Below are 12870 nucleotides of genomic sequence, written 5' to 3' on the forward strand. Positions count from 1 at the left end.
TTACTGCGCTCGCCGGATCGACTTTGGCAAGGGTCACAGCCTCGAGGGACCTATACAGGACCTGCTCATAGCCCATGATACACCAGAATGCCGCGGGGTGAAGATATACTTCTTTCCCTTCCAGGGCTCCGACTTCTGGAGTTCCTTCTTCTCCCCTTAACGAAAGGTGTCCACAGACACATCTCCGGCCCGTTCCGCCCATCTGGTGGTACGCGAGGTGTGCCTCCAGTTCTCCGACGCTTGCTACGCTGCGTCTCCCACTTCTCCAAGGGCAGTTCTCAACTAATTCTAACTCTAGCGAGCCCTCTCCTGATCCCATCGGCATGTGCCGCGGTGATCCTGATCCCATCATGGGTCGTGGTGATCCCGATCCCATCCTCGTCACCATGTGCGCACCGGGTCTGACCCCGGGTCGCTTTCGTCGCTCTGCACGCGGGCTGTGGTCAGCAGCCCGGGCAGGCCGGATCGGAGAGGGCGGGCGCCGAGCTAGAATTAGGCAAAGACACGTAACAGTTGATTTTTAGATTATTTTACTTACACCGAGATGGTCGTGGTGTAGGCTGAGAACTTGCTTGAGTTGCAGTTACAACAAAAAACACAAACACACGTGGAGGTTGCAAGGCTCCATACAGACAGAACACGAACAATCACATGGAGGTTGCTAGGCTCCACGCAGACAAACTCCGGATGTCCAGGACAAGCGCGCATTAAACTCGTCGTTACATCTTATAGTAGGCTCCGTTCGAAGACGGGAAGAGGTGGACGGTGGATCAGGCCGCCAAACCCCTCTGAGCGACACACAGGGTTTCTATTACCCTGCCGCGCGCACCCATAGTCCCCACGAGATGGATGCGGAGTCCTCTTCAGCTTGGGCGGAAACTGCTCAAGCCTCTTATACGGCTAGCAGGCCAATCGCTAGCCGCCACGTGTGAATAATTTAGCACTAGCCAATTGCGGGGCACGAATTTGTATACGATGAGCGGGAAACCTTTGCACTGTGCATTTCTGTGCTGCAAAGGAAATGCACCCTGCAAAGATCGCTGCAAAGTGGCAGGAACACTTCCCTGCGCGCAGGTTCTCTGCGCAGCAGAACTCCACCGTGCAACGAAGCTGTATACCCATGGGGATAATTCTTAGTGCCGAAGCACACACAAAAAAAATCAGACCTCTGGGTCATGACAGTAGGGAATCACTAAGGGGGTAAGCAGTGGAAGGAATAGTGGGGGCAAGTGGTAGGGGCAGGCAGTGTGGAGGCAGTAGGGCAAGTAGTGAGATGCAGGCAGCTTGCCCCCTGCCACCTGTCCCTCCACTTAAATCCCATTGTGAGTGTTTCCCCACAGCCTCAAGCTGCCCCTTCCCTTGTCTCCCTCCTCCTCCCCTCCACATGATTTCTGCACCCTACTTCTTCCCATATTCCCTAAAGTCTCTCTCTCCTATCTGTCCCACCACCTTCCCCTCTTACCTTTGCTCTGTGCCATCAGGCTCTATCCCTTCTGCAACCAGGGGCATGGAGCATAGCTCTATCCTGGCCTCACAGCAAGGGTGTGGAGCCAGCACCGCTGCTGCAGGGCTGGGCTGGAATATGTGCTCTGTGCTCCAGGCTGCAGCAGAAGTGGAGTTGGCTGACACAGAGCAAATGTAAGAAGGAATGCAGCGGAGGTGGAGAGAAGCAGCTTGGAGACTGTGGGCTGTGGAGGAGGACTGGCAGGCCATGCAGAGGCAGTGGGGGGCAGGCAGCAGCTACAGCTCTGGCCCCAACATTGGCAAGTTGCAGCAGCTGTCTGCCCCCTCCTGCCTAATACTCAATTGTAAGGCAAGGGACTCCCCCCACCTATCCTCCCCCATGCCATGTTAAATGGGGGGGGCACCCATCTTCTAAATAATTAAATATGGTACATGCTGTTAATAACAAGTTGTACAAAGATCACTAAAACCTTTACAAGTTGGACAGAGGGTTGTAGTGGGGTGGCATTCAGTTTAAGTGTGATGTTGATATGAAATGGCAGGACTAGAGCCACAATTGCTGCCTGCCACCCTCCTCCCCAATTCCCCCCCCCCCCCGCCTCTGCCCAAGGATGCTTACCCTTGTTCTAGACTGGTTGGCTCCATCCCCACTCCATATCCCCAATCCAAATGCTCACTCTGGTATCAGCCTGGCCCAGGAGCAGAGGCAGCACTATAGCTGCTGTGGCTGGGCTCGAGGTCTGAAGCTGCCACACTGCTACTGCTGCCAGTGTTGAAGCAGAGGGAAGTGGTGGGGGCAGGGGGAAGAGGTGGCAGAGGCTTCTGGGTGGGGAAGTGGTGGGAGGCAGTCCAGGGGGACAGGCATCAGAAAGGGCAGGTGGGGGAGGACAGGCATCAATCTGCATGCCCCCCACACTGCCTGTTCATTTACTGCCTGACTCCCTCTACTGTTTTCTTCATTACAGCCGTGGGGGGCATGAAAGTTAGAATAATCCTCCAATAATTACATTCTATACATGTAAAATTATAACAAAATTATAACTTTTCCATGTACAGAATTTAATTATTGGAGGGTCAGCTTAAATGCAGGATCATCCTGGATTCAGGTAACTATATTATGCACAGGGTTTCAATAATAAAATAAGGGTTTTAGGTGCTTTTAACATAAGCCAGAAATATGATAACTACAAATACAATAAAAGTACAATAGGAAAAAAAAAAACCCCACAGTTGCCTCATAGGAACCATTAAAAATATATGAAGAGAACGCAATGTATCAAACATCAATCTCCACCCCCCCCCCCCCCCCACAATCCCAATTGTCTTTTTCCATGTGTGGAGAACAGGGGACATTTCTCTATTATTGTTAATAATGTGTGTACCTCAGTCTCTGTTTTATATTACTCTGTTCAACTATATGGAGTTAAATCACAAAGGACTGTTAGGAAGAACAAGAGGAAATAAAAGCATAGCTTGAGATAAAATGGACCAAAGTAAACTAATTTAAGGGGGGGTTAAAGAATATTGGGTGGATTATTATCAGGGAAATGACTAGTTTCAGACAGGTTAACATAAGACTGTAGCAGGCTCACAGCTCCAGCCACAGAGTCCAACGCTCCCTGATGGTCAGACTGCCTGCTGTACTCTCTGGCTTCTGTAGCACTTCCTCTTTTCTGGTTGTCACTCCTTTGCTGTTAAGTAGTATGATGAGTTTGGGATGCTGCCATTAGAAATCACAGTAGGCCTTTAGGTGCTTTCCGTCTTGGCACAGTTCTCAGGACTTCTTTGACCCAGCACAGTTTCTTCAGGGCATGCTCTCCCTCTACATGATGAACTGGGCACCTGTCAGCCTAGCCTCAGTTTCCCTAGGCCCCTGGCCCTGCCTCTAATATAAGCCTCAAACTCACATGTGACCATCAGCTACCCTCAGTTCAATGTAATGTAGCACCTTCTGCACAGTCCTCAGAGCATATCTTAATGACCTCCACTCAGTGCTTATTAGCCACTCTAAGCTTCACAGCTGTCATTTCAATACATATTTGACCTGAGGTTGCCTTTCCCTAGGCACCCTGAAAACATTGAACTGTAGTCTCAGGTTGCCCTTTCCCAGGGTCCTTCCCTACTTCTGTCTGTTAGGGGTGTGCAAAGTGGGCCATATTCGATTTGGATTTGGTCTGATTCAGGGGACAGTGATTCGATTAGTTGATTCAGATCACTGTCCCGATTTGATTCAGCCAAATCTGAATCTGAAGATTCAATTCTGATTCAGAAAACCATTAATTTGGCCATAGATGCAGCTTTTAATGTTTTTTCTATATACCTCGAGGTACCAGGCATGGCTTGTGAACACAGAGATGGTGGGGCAGATGGAGCATCCCACAGGAGGGGGGGAGGGTGTCCCCCATGTGCTTGGTGGTGGACCCAGAAGTACTTCTGGTCCACTTCTGGGTCCGCTGCCAAGCACACGGGGGCCCCCCTCCCCCTGCACCCTCCCAGCTCAGTGATTGGCTGTGGGGAGAACTGGGGTGCCCCCGAGACCCAGGAGCCACTAGTCACTGAGCCAGGAGTGCTTCTGGTCCACTTCTGGGTCTACCGCCAATCACGCTGGGGACACCCCCCCCCCCGCTCCTGTGGGATGCTCCATCTGCTCCAACATCTTAGCATTCATGAGCTGTCTGATACCTTGAGGCACGTAATAAAAACATATAAAGCTGTGTCTATGTCCAAATCATCAAATCTCTCTGAATCGAATCAGAAGCTTCCAATTCGATTCAGAGAGATTAATGGATCTCCTGATTCAACTCAAATTAGGAGATTTGGCCACCAAATTGGGCCAAATCTTCTCCGAATTGAATCAGCAACCAAAGCTTCACACAGCTCTACTGTCTGTAGCCTATCTAAAGCCCAGGGTTTGCCCAAAGTTTTCCCCACTCCATCCAGCTTCCACCCTTCCAGGCTTCCTGGCTGGCACCAGCTTTGAGCACACAGAGAGAATCACCCCTCACTCCCAGGAGCATCTTCTCCAAGGCTGCTAAGGAAAACTCTACAGTAGTTTTCATAGAGCTCCCTCTCTTGAGCCCAAAAACTCTTTCAAGTTCAGAAGCCAGGTGTTCCCCTCGGCTTCAACCCCTTCCCATCACATGACCTTAGCTATTTTAACTGGCTCCAGAGGTTTCTCATTATCCCTGCAGCACTGCCACTACTTAAATATATACATGGAAATCAGCATCCTATCATTTCCCTGCTTGCTCTAGGTAAGTAGCTGGCAGCTCATTACTGCCTTGGGGCTCTGAATCTTAACCCCCTCCTGCTACCTGTCTCTCTTCAGCTGGTATCAAGTCAGCTGCCAGGATCTTGCAGCTGTCTAATACTGCCTTCACTCCTGCTTAAGTGGGGAAGGGATGGCTCCTTTTAAAAAAATATAGTGACATAAAAATTTAGGTTACTACATTAATACAAACCTTTGCCTAGAAAGCAAAGTTAAAGTTTTGAGTGGTCAGCAGCTGCTTAGGAGAGGCATTGGCAACCTACATCCTGCTGGCTGGACCTGGCTGGCAGAGCTGTGGATTCAGCAGCATTTGGGGATGGGGATTCTTCCTGTTGATTGGGACTCCAGTAGAGAGGCACTTCACAAAGCCATGCCACAGCTGAGTGATGGGGAGAAGTAGTGGCAGCTGGTTCCTAATGCCAGCTCTTCACTGACCTAAGCTAGCCCCCTTTTCTGGAAAACATTACTGATGCATGACTTAGGAGGTAGATGTCTCAGGAAAGATTCTTAAAAAGGCAAAGACTGCAGGAGGAACAGCAAGTCCTTTTCTGCCTGGACTAAGTGGAACTTCCTAAAAATTTCAAGGTTTAACCTTGTAGTAAAACACAAGGCAAAAAACCAAACCAAACCAAACCAAATTTGTTGTTAACTTGTTTGCTATATGTCTTGGGGCAAATGAACAATACATTTCTTCTGAATAAGCTATTGTAAGTCCATTTAATTAGCCACCAGTTACAGGTCCCAGAAGGAGGCTTCTAGCCAATGCCAAATAAAGTCAGAATTGTTTTCATAGAATCATAGAAAATTAGTATTGAAGGCGGGGAGGTCATTAGTCCAACCCCTCGCTCAAAGCAGGACCAGCCCAGATCATCCCAGTCAAAGCTTTGTCTAGCTGGGTCTTAAAAACCTCCAAGGATGGAGGTTCCACCAGATCTCTGGGTAACCTGTTCCAGTGTTTTACTACCCTCCTAGTGAGAAAATTCTTCCTAATATCTAACCTAAACTTCACTTGCTACAACTTGATTCCATTGCTCCTTTTTCTGTCATCACTGAGAACTGGGTAGCTTCATCAGCTTTTGAAACCCCCTTCAGGTGGTTGAAGGCTACTATTAAATTGACTCTCGGACTGAATGAGTCCAGTTCCTTCAGCCTCTCTTCCATGAGTCATGTGCCTCAGCCCCCTCACCATTTTTGTTGCCCTCTGCTGGACTCTCTCCAATTTGTTCACATCCTTTCCGTAGTGGGGAGACCAAAACTGAACATAGTACTCCAGATATGGCCTCACCAGTGCCGAATAGAGGGGAATAATCACTTCTGCTGGCAACAGACCAGAACACCAGTATGCTGTAAGCATTCTTGGCAACAAGGGCACACTGGTGGCTCATTCAGAATATTGTCCACTTTAACTCCCCAGGTCTTTTTCTGCAGAGCTGCTGACCAGCCAGTTAGCCCCCAGCCTGTTCTGGTGTATGGAATTTTTCCATCTTAAGTGCAGGACTTTGCACTTGTCCTTGATGAACCTCATGAGATGCCTTTTGACCCAATTGTCCAATGTATCTAGGTCACTCTGAATCCTAGCCCAACCCTCTAGCATACCTACTACTCCCCCCCAGCTTGGTGTTGTCTGCAGACTTGCTGAGGGTGGACTCTATACCATTTTCCAGATTGTTGATGAAGACATTGAACCAAAATGGCCCCAGGACCAGCCCCTGGGGCACTCCACTTGATACCGGCTGCCAACTAGACATTGAGCCATTGATTGCTATTCTCTGATCCCAATGCTCCAGCCAGTTTTCTATCCACCTTACAGTCCATTCATTCAGGCCACACTTCCTTAGCTTAATTGTGAGAACATTGTGGGGGATTATTTCAAAAGCCTTGCTAAAATCAAGGGAAACCATAGCCACAGAGCCAGTCATATCATCACAGAAGGCAAACAGGTTATTCAGGCATGAATTGACCTTGGTGAATCCATGCTGATTGTTCCTAATCACCTCTTTCTCCTCCAAGTGCTTAGAGATGGATTCCTTGATGATCTTCTCCATGACTTTTCTGGGGACTGAGGTAAGGCTGACTGGTCTGTATTTCCCTGGATCCTTCTTTTTCCCTTTCTTAAATATGGGCACTATGTTAGCCCTTTTTCAAGCATCCAGGACCTCTCCTGATCACCATGAGTTTTCAAGGATGATGGCCAGTTGCTCTGCAATCACATCAGCCAACTCTCTCAGAACCATTGGGTGCATCCTGTCTGGCCCCATGGACTATGTCCAGATTTTCTAAATAGTCCCTAACCTGTTCTTTTGCAACTGTTGGTTGCTCACTAGGGCTGTGCAAAATTTCACTGGCAGTTTTGTTTTGACACTGTTTCAACTCATTTTGAAGTTGAAACACCCAACCGCAAAATAAAAATAAAATGGAGAGCTTTGAAACAGCCTCAAAACAAAATGAGGCAAGTCGAAACATTTTGAAAATGTCAAAACATTTCGAGTTTTGAAGCTCAAGCTGGGCTTGCCTGAAGGGAAACAGAAACTCAAGTAAACAGTGGGAGGGCAAAGAGTGGGGAAGGAGTGCTTTCATTATTGACCATGTAGCTGGCCAGTGACTGTCATCCTTCCCTGAGGTCTCTTCCAATCCCAGTGCTCCAGGGGAGGGGGGATGGAAAAAACTGCATAAAAGGCAACATTGGTTCAACTGCTAGGCTTTCTGCCTTGGTGTCAGTTACTAAGCTGTGTGTTCCAGTTTTGCCTGTTAGCAGGTAGAGGTGCAAGGCCCTAGAACCCAGACTCCTCCTGCACCTATCTCCTTGACAGCTGGCAGGCTTCATGGCCACAGCAGGGCCTAGGAGGCCTGCAAGCTTTCACCCTGCTGTGCCTTAACACACAGTGTCGCCCATGTCACAAGTTTTACTTGTCCACAGCTTGAGGTGCAGCTTCCCCAAAACCCCAGAACTGGTCTCCTTGCAACTTGGCAGGCTTTGTGGCTTTCCCAGGGCCTTGCATGCCTGCAGTTCTGACCCTGCTGTGGCTTAACACACACACATGACATGAGTTTTGCTTTCAAGAATTTGAGATGCAGTGTCCCCAGACCCCCTTAACCTATTGCCTTGAAACTTGGCAGGCTTCATGCCCTTAAAAGGGGATACCATTCCTGCAAGTTTCATCCAAATCAGGCCAGAAATGACAAAGTTATAGGCTGTTTCAAGCTTTCCCATTATAGCCTGTGGGCAAAACGTCAAAACGGCATTGAAACAGTGAAACTGCTTCGACGATACAAAACAAAACAGCAATTTTGAATAAAAATGAAATTCAAAATGAAACGCTGTTCCGTTGAAATGCAAGTCAAAATGAAATGGTGCCGTTTTGCACAGCCCTACTGCTTACCTCCTCCCCAAACTGTGCTGCCCGGTGCTGTAGTCTGGGTGCTGACCTTGCCTGTGAAACTGAGGTGAATTAGGCATTGAGTACTCGTGTTTTTTTTTCATGGTTGGGAAACAGGTGGGCTGCAACCCAGATAACCAGCCTAAGAGTGGTGGAACTTTTCAGGTAGTTGAAAGATGTTATGGTTACATTAAAAAGGGACTGCAAAGTGTAAAGGAGTCTTTAAGGTCAGTTACTGTGTAACACTGAAACCTGGGGGAATTGACAGTCGTGCCAGCTGCCAGCTTCTACTCCAGCCTCACTCTTCAACTAGATTTAAAGTGTAGCTTCATTGAAGACATCTACTTGCAAAATTACAAAAGCTGGATTTCAACCATAAGAAATGTTTGAAAGTTCTTAACTAGTCATTTGGGTCACTGCTGCTATATGATTATCTAACGGGAGCTGTGGTTTCAACTCTAGCCCATGACTGCAAGCAAATTAGGGACCCATACTCTGTGTTCAAATGAAAGATGTAATCTTCACCACAGTTTCTGATTACCTCCTTCTCCTACATAATTCATTTCTGTCATACCCAGTAATAATCTTCTGAGAACTAATGGCAAACCTTATAAAAATGGAACCAGATACCTCTAGTACCACATATATAAAAAAAAAACAAAACAAACTGGTCTAAACTACTCACAGGTACAACTCCTTTTCAGGGAAGTTAGAACAGGAATGAAATTGGACCAGGGGCCATTATTTCTTCATAGGTTTGACATTTTTTTCTTTGAACTCATGACTTGTGTAATACATTTTAATTTTTTCAAAAATAAGAAAGAAGGAAGCTTAATAATATTCAGTCTTAGCATTAGTACAGGAAATATTTTTGGTTAGTGGAAAAAGTACTAAAAACCCACTTTAACTGTGCTTCTGAAACTTCAATATTCAATTGGCAAGGATATCATTTATTGACAATAAAGAGTTTTGGGGTGAAATGGCAGGGGTTTTAAAGCATCCCATTATGACTCTAGATTGTGAGTGAAATTCACATTTTGGACTTGTGCAAAAGGCTACCCTCTGACAATGCAGCTGTAAACAAGTACTTGGCCATTTCTCCTGAAATCAAATTTGGCAGGATGTGAGGTGTTGTGAAAACTAGCGTGCTTTAACCACACTAGCCCAATGTACTGTTGGAGTGAGTGGATCTTTGAGCTTTGACAAGTTCTCATTTGAATGACCTATTTTCTCCTAAAAATAGGATTGCACCCTTTAAAAAAACTACAACACTACCAGTTTTGTTTTGTTTTGTTTCTCTCCTCCTCTGCTAGTTGGATTTGCTTAGTTGCATCATATAAAAGTATTTTATATCTCATTATGTCTCTTAGTGTGCAACTGATAAACCAAAACTAACTCAACCCTAACATGAAAACATAGGCCGATGGGCTGCATCCAGCTGAGCGCAGCCGTGTGGTATGTGGCACCACAGATTTGTCTGTTGTTCTCTGCAGTGCAAGGGATCACACAGAGGGGCTTTTTTTTTTACCCCTAAATATCCAGGGGTCAAAAAATCCCATGGAGCAAAAAAAGACAGAGTGCCACATACAGCAACAGCATGCATTGCCTGTAGCCGGGGCATAGCTGGCCAGAGCCATGCTCCACTGCTGGCCAGACTCTGTGTGACAGGATCACCATTGTTGCATCCCCAGGGGGCCTCCAGGATCCCAAATAAGGTTTCTGGGGCCAGCCCAGTGCTGGCCTCAGCTTCCCCTACCCCACCTGGGGTAACTTGCTGCATGCTAGTGCTCACATGGCACAGGCATTCCCTGGGGACAGCTAGCTGCAGCGCAAGGTGAGTTACCACTTTTTGTCCCTGGGGAACCAAACATCCACACATGTCTTGATGTGCCCACAATATTCTTTAGATAAATGTGAGATCTTTTATTAAACCAACTACTTAGTTCAAAGAACCTTTATTACCTATATCCTTAGACAAACATGGCTATAACCAACACACCTGAAACATGAAAACATGGCATTCTGTGGTATCATTTCCTTGGAGTAAGTATTTTGGTACTTATATAAATAACTCTCTGGACTTTCAGTCCTTGTCACCATATCACTAAGTCTATTTAAATTTCTGTCATAAAGAATTAACACTAGGTAGCCCTACTTGAATGGAGTATAATATACTGCAGAATAGTCTCAGAAAATAGCTCTCAAAAGTAATGAAGAAAGTCTATATAACAGTTAAAATTCTTTGAAAGATGTTATAACTTATTAGCATTTCATTTTCTGGTATAATAACAACAATCTGTAAAAAAGGCTTGGTCATAGAGGTGCTCATTAGATGCTGTGGACTGTATATGTAGAAGTAGAAGAGATAATTGCTAATAACAGCTTAAATCCCTCCTATCTTATTCCCTTGCCTCAATGGACCACATACATGAGCCAGATATGCAGAATTTGATACATTTTTAAGTCTGCTGATAAATGTTTAATTAAATGTGCACCACAGAGAAAATAGATGCCCTCAGTGCTATCCTTGTCGATGGGTTCATTATGCTAAACACTGGACAGCTTCCATGTCTTTATGAGAATAGTAAATTTTGTCATACTTCACATCACTTGTTATATAAAAATAATTAGAAAGAAATGTCTTTTATGAAAACCTCCTAATTCAAAAATTTTGACTTCAAAGGTGTATTAACTATCCCTGCAAATGTGTCTTTGCAGCTTTTTGACAGTATGCATACACTTTGTTCTATAGCCTCTTCTCTCTGTAAGTTAATAAACTCTATAAGGGCTAAGAAGTCATTAAAAGACCTGTTGCATTTGTTAGCAGTAGCATCTTACCTCACTAGCTAGTAGCTCACACTGACTTTTACTCCACTTCTCTTTCCACCCTTATAATTAGAATTAAATTTTGATAGATTTAGTTTAGCAAATTACTAGCAGAATTAGTTCCAAAAGTCCATCAGCACTTTTCTTAGATCTTAGACATGTTCTGTTGTATTTTATGTGATAATTATTAACTGAAACATTTCATTAAGATGAAAAAGCTAATAGGAAACACTCTTAAGTAATAATTCAATAAATAAAGTAAATTTATTTTCCTTGGGCCCAATCCAAACCCCATTAAAATGAATGAAAAATATTCTTAGGATGGCCCACAAGCATTTTCAATTAAACATATTGATCAAGAAGGGATATAAAAAGGGTCATAAAGAAATTGCCCTTCTTGAAGCACAGTCTGGGTGTTGAGATAGGCAGTGGTTATGACCCTGACTTAATTAAAAATCTGTGGTTTTGTTTTCCTGATTCATTTGCTTAACTTGGGCGCTTCTTTCCAGGAGACAACATATGAAGATAGGTGAGTTAATTCTTGTGGGACTGGGGGTGTCTTACATGCATTGTTAGGGTTATACTTCTGCCTTGTATGGCAAGGAGTTTTCTGTGGGTCAGATTAACGTTTCAGTTTTTGTCTCTGCCTTCTTCTGTAGAATGGTTTAGTTCCCAAGATACTAGGGTCATCTGACTCTATCAGACTTTGTCAGTGTTTAACACAGTAATTCTCCACCAGGGTGTCATGGCACCCTAGCATGCCTGGAGATCTTTTCAAGGGTGCTGTGGGGTGCTATCCAATATTAGAACTCATAAGTGTGCAAGCATGATTCACAAAGTAAACTCAGAGATTTCATATAGAAATGTATATCATCACAAATATTTACTCCTGTTGTGGGCATTCTCTGGAACAGAAAAATGTTCTATTACTGTTCTGTAGTCAAAGCATGACCAAAAATTAAGAGCTAACATTTTCAACAGGGTGCCTTGAGTCTAAAAAAGGTTGAGAACCACTGATTATGGACATGGTAAGAGAGTAAGTACACTGATGCTTGATATATCATTTCCAAAATCTCATTCATGCACTGCCAATGTGATATTTCATTCTACATGTCCAAATGCTCTTTCAGGATATACTTCGGTTTGCAAAACAATGAGCTGAATTCATTTTTGATTTATACCTAAAACACTAGGTTTATACCAATAATTTATTGGCCCAAGAGGCTTAATTTTGATTCAAGCTATTGTATAAATCTTCTGCATGTGTAGATATAAAAATCTGAGGGCAGAACTTAACAACAAACAAAATCAGCATATTGGCCTTCTTCACTCCCTTACCCTGACCCCAAAGGAATGAAATCAGCTGCATCTTCAAATACCTGAAGGGAGATTTCAAAGAGCATATAGACTTTTCTTTGTGGTTGTTGGGGACATGATTAGAAGCAATGGCCTCCAACTACAGCAGAGGAAACTTAGGTTGTAGAACAGGAAAAACTTTCTGAGTAAGAGGGTAGCTGAGTATTGGAACAGGCTATCTAGAGAAGATGTGGGATATCCATCTCTGGAATTTTTCAAGAGCAGTTTAGATAGACACTTGATTGGGATGGTTTGGTCAGGAAAGATCCTGCCTACTTGAGCAGGAGGCTGGACTAGATGACTTCATAAACTGTACTTTCCTATGAACCTATAGCCCAACTGATAAAGAATGGTCATAGTCTTTCCTTTTTTTTTTTGGTTCACCTAATTTTTCAGGGCCTTGTCCAGGCATGTTCTTTTCTGGCCCTTAACATAAGATCTCCCTTACTTTCCACAGGTAACCATTTAAACTCCTCCTGCTATTGCCCTGAATCCTCTTTTGTTTCTCATCTGCTGCCACAGATATAGTGTTGGTATCTGGAGCTTGTCACAGTTAAGGAAATAATATAATTCTGCTGG

Source organism: Alligator mississippiensis, chromosome 1, assembly GCF_030867095.1.
Source record: "Alligator mississippiensis isolate rAllMis1 chromosome 1, rAllMis1, whole genome shotgun sequence".
NCBI classification, from domain to species: domain Eukaryota; kingdom Metazoa; phylum Chordata; order Crocodylia; family Alligatoridae; genus Alligator; species Alligator mississippiensis.